The sequence below is a fragment of the Macrobrachium nipponense genome, chromosome 8, assembly GCF_015104395.2.
Source record: "Macrobrachium nipponense isolate FS-2020 chromosome 8, ASM1510439v2, whole genome shotgun sequence".
NCBI classification, from domain to species: domain Eukaryota; kingdom Metazoa; phylum Arthropoda; class Malacostraca; order Decapoda; family Palaemonidae; genus Macrobrachium; species Macrobrachium nipponense.
This window is the reverse complement of record NC_087203.1, coordinates 1,489,029-1,493,655: the sequence shown is the minus strand read 5'-3', so window position 1 is coordinate 1,493,655 and position 4,627 is coordinate 1,489,029. Positions and strand designations below refer to the sequence as shown.

At 42.1% G+C, this 4,627-nt stretch overlaps 1 long non-coding RNA gene across 1 annotated transcript in view; it reads left to right on the top strand.

Moving 5' to 3' along the window:
* Positions 1-4,441: 4,441 nt before the first annotated feature.
* LOC135223204 (uncharacterized) overlaps positions 4,442-4,627 on the top strand; it is a 6,688-nt gene continuing 6,502 nt past the window's right edge. Inside the window, exon 1 of the long non-coding RNA XR_010316417.1 lies at positions 4,442-4,627. This exon is cut by the window's right edge and continues 48 nt beyond it. This is a non-coding gene — a long non-coding RNA (uncharacterized LOC135223204).

Genomic DNA, 4,627 nt, shown 5'->3' with positions numbered 1-4,627 from the left:
ATAAGACTGCTGTAGAATTTCTATGAAAATGAAGGGTACGAAGGCATCATAAGATACTTAACAAATTAGAAAAATATACGATAGCTGAAAAGTTATGCATGAGATGATCCATGCATAACTATCTGCGAGTAGCACATGAATCACTTGGTTTTGGGACCATTCTTGTAGAATCAGTCTCTCTATCTCGATTACTTTTAAATAAAACAAATAAATAAATTTCAGTTAGCAAGAATAGGCCAACAATTCTTTACGTCAGTATTTTAAGAATAGGTCTATGTTTATTTATTTTGCAATGTTAGGATACCATAAGAAAGTTTTTCGAAGAGACTACAATCATCATGACAGCAGCAACAAAAACAAGAATAACCACAATAAAAGGCTAAATATAAATGAATGAATGAATGATTGGAAGTTTTCTGGCATCCTGACATGCTAAATATAAGAGAGGCCTATAATCCAAATGTCATTAGCAGCGTAAACTGACAAAAAGACATAGGACCTTATAGGTCTATGTTTCATTTTAATAATCAGCACAATGTGTTTGCAAAATAAATGAAAATGAAAAGAACCACAGATTAACCAACTTTTCGAAATTATTTCCAACCAATCAGCTTCAAGGAATGGTCGTGATGTAATCAGTAGGCGGTGCTTAGGTGCAAAGCTGGCTGGTCTTTGCTATAGCAATTTTTTTATCTCTTTAAATAAATTCATGATCATAATCTCTTGATCATTTCCATTAAACATTTTGCCTTGTTGGCTCATCAAAACGTTTATGGTCTAAGGAGGAATTGGATTGTACTTATCCATAAACCAAGATATCTATAGAGCGCTGTTGTGAGGACCAGAGATTATGACAGGTAGCTGGGTACTGATGATTTATTTACAGACGAACTGGGTTGACATAGACAGGTGCGGATGGATAAGTAGTACAGACTAGCACCGAGAGCAGAAATGACTCTGAGACAGTAGATTTGTGTTTTCTTACAATCATACATTTAAAGATAATAAGGTGTACAAATAATGGAATTACGTGTGTTATGCATTGGTGGAAAGGCCGCGGAACACTCTATGGGATGGAAGTAAGAACAACGCGGCTTGATGATTGGATACAATGAAACTAGGGAAAAAGTGTTGTCCTTACAAATACTCCCCCCAAGACTGATTATGGAATAATTATTGGATGAAAAAATATCTTGGAGGCAGAAGGCTACCCCGTGTCCTTGTGACACTTGTTGTGGGGCATCATCAAGGGTAGAGTCCTTCGGTGTTGCTGGCTGACAAGATCCCTCCCCTGGCGGTTGCCTGGGGGGTTCTACTGTGGGCTGGGGCGACCAAGACTGCGGAGAGAACTGCGTTGTGGGTGATGATGAAGTGGGTGGGACAGGCCATGGGGATCCCCAGGTGCGGCAGTGGCATAGGTTGGGTTGATGAAGTCCCCAGCACGGCAGTGGCGTCCCGCGGGCAGAGCGGAACCACGGGTGAGCAGTGGCATCAGCTGGTCGAGGAAACCCACAGGTAGCGGCGTTGGCAGGCAGGGGAGGCCCACAGGTGTGGCAGCAGTGTCATTGGGCCGAGGAGGACTGCAGGCAACGGCGTTGGAAGAGTGAACAGGTCCACAGGTGTGGCAGCGACGTCAGGCAGGACGAGTGAGCCCCAGGAGCGACGGCAGCATCAGGGGTTTGAGGAGGCCCACAGGCAGCAACGTCAGGGGAGCCGAGCAGGCCCACATGTGCGGTAGCGATGTTGGGTGGGTAAAGCAGGACCCTGGGTGAAGCAGTGGCGTCGGAAGGTTGCCTGGGGACTCACAGGGGCGGCAATGGCTTCGGGGGAAGAACCGAGGAGGCCCTCAGGTTCGGCGGGTCGAGAAGACATCTGGCATCCCCCGGGTGAGGCAAAGGAGGCCACGATGTCGATTGGATGTTTCTGAACCGCCACCAGAATTTTTTGTTGGCTAACCAGCACCCAGCTACCCGTCCTAGAAAATAAAAGCCAAAACTCGCTGGGAAGTTGTGCCGTGATTAGTCCGTTAATGGAGTTGGTGTCGTCCTCGCAATGGAGTTTTCAGAGACCTAAACTGTGGTGCCGTATTGAGTCCGCTAAAGGTTCTCTGAAGGTAAGCGGCCGTAATTAGTCCGTTAAAGGCTGGGCCTAAACCGCTGTGTCACCAACTCCGGTAGGTCACCAGTTGTGAGAACGAGAGATTAAGACAGGTAGCTGGGTATTGATGATTTATTTACAGATGAACTGGGTTGACATAGACGGGTGCGGATGGATAAGTAGTACAGACTAGCACCGAGAGCAGAAATGACTCTGAGACAGTAGATTTGCGTTTTCTTACAATCATACATTTAAAGATAATAAGGCATACAAATATGGAATTACATGTGTTATACATTGGAGGAAAGGCCGCAGAACTCTATCGAATGGAAGTAAGAACAACGCGACTTGATGATTGGATACAATGAAAATAGGGAAAAAGCGTTGTCCTTACACTGTGGTAGCACAAGCCAAAATATGATTTTTACCTGTTTGTGTTTTAAGCTTCACTATAATAAAAATAGCTTCGTAAGCTTAAGGAAAAGTTTAGATTTTTTTGTTACACACCTGATACTGATACTAACAATGATTGAAAAAGCCGTAATTGAAAACTTCCTTGTTCCGATTGTCTAGCTATTAGTGACATCACTAAGCTCCTCCCCATTTACACCATGCTTCTCATCTTTCAGTAGTCAAAACGGGAAGGCTGTCTTTTTAACTATGTTGACAATCTAACATGGCTAAATTATGGTGTCATTGTGCCACATAAATCAGAAAAACAAGAACATTTGTAGATTTTAATTGCTTTCTAAGAAATATTCCCCGCAGGTAGCGTCAAATCTGTAGTACGACGTCTTCATCCATTTAGCAGTCATATTATCAAATTACAATTACAACTAAAATAAATATTAAATAGAAATAAAGAATTACAATTACAATACCTTAAAAATGTGTGATTAATTACATTTCAGTTACATTACTATTATAATTACAACAAGCTTGCTGTCAACGCACAGCCCTAGTGTAAATGGGGCGTGGCCTAAGTAGGCAAGAGATGCTGACTAGTCAATTTCCTTCGCTCTAGATGCAACCAACTTACTTATAACCACCTTGCCATAGACCCTCATAACACTGTGAACATCAAGAAATGCAGACTTCTCTAGGATAGTACCTTAGCTTTGTCTATTCTAACACCATCAAAATCGGCCATGTATTCCATGGAAGGTGTCTTTTTCCGTTTAAGAACATTTCCTTTGGAAAGCCTTTAGTGTCTTAAGATGGGATGACGGTAGCTCATTTCTCATCTAAGGGTAATCTGAGTCATCCATAGTGATATTATGGGGTGATCATAATAGTCAGAAAACTAGCTGTGTGGTCCATTATTACATGATACTAGGGTGCTTTAGCATCAAGTTTGATAAACATCAGACATCTTAATATAGATTAGGGATGGCATAGCCATGTGTATTAGGGCTGTCTCATCAGAGTAACTTTGAGTGGTGGTATAGGTCTAAATGCAGCTACTCTAAAACACAGTACTGGACTATGTGACTGTTAAGATCTTTTTATTTTTCAATTAAGAAGAATTTTACACTGGAGCAAGAATGCTTCGAGACACATGGTTGGAGGACAACGGTAAATTATGCACTATAGCACTTTTATACCCGTTTTTATGATTGGTTACGAAAGAGTAGCTTCTAGGTTTCAACAGATTTATACATTTCTAAACTTTTGATGTAGTTAAGTTATCTATGTTATGGGTTCTCATTGATAAGCTGAGGGTAATTAACATTAGTTTATTAAACAAGTTACCAAAATAATATGCAGCATTGACGAGCCAACATGTGGAGATCGGGGGAGAATTCGGATGTCTCTGGTCACGTGATTTACCCAAACATAAACAACAGATATCATTCACAGACTAAGGCCCTGTCCACACTACCGGACAGTGCCCGATGGGCAAACACTATTACCATACCCCGTTTCAAGACACAAGGTGGGAGAGTGATTGGCGGGCACAAATGGTGGTGATTAAAGATGGGGAAACCACGGGCAAACTAGCCAGTAACCCGTGAGTGTAGTCGAGTAAAACACCAGAAACTGACGTGTCTGGTGGTTTGTTTAACCAACGCTGGTGTCAAGCACAATAGGTTTCCAGGACCATAGTTTATTATCGATCTCTCACTTAAAAAAAGGGTGTTCTAAGTATAAAGTCATCATGTCCGGCAAAGAAACTACAAACATTCACTGGTCAAGAGAAGAAATCATACAATTAATTGACTTTTACCGCCAACATCCATGCCTATGGAATGTCAAAAGTGACATGTACAAGGACAGAGCTAAACGTGTAGCGGCTTTGACAGGAATAGCCGCGGAATTATGCAAGACATGTGCTGCCATTACCACAGGGGATATAAAACGGAAAATAGAAACCCTGCGAAATCAACACAGACGTGAAATGCGATTGGTTGAAAACTCACGCAAGTCAGGAGCTGGGACAGACGACATTTACATCCCCAGATTATGGTGTTTTAATGACCTTTCTTTCCTTAATGATGGTGGCACAATCAGACCATCTCTCTAAAACATA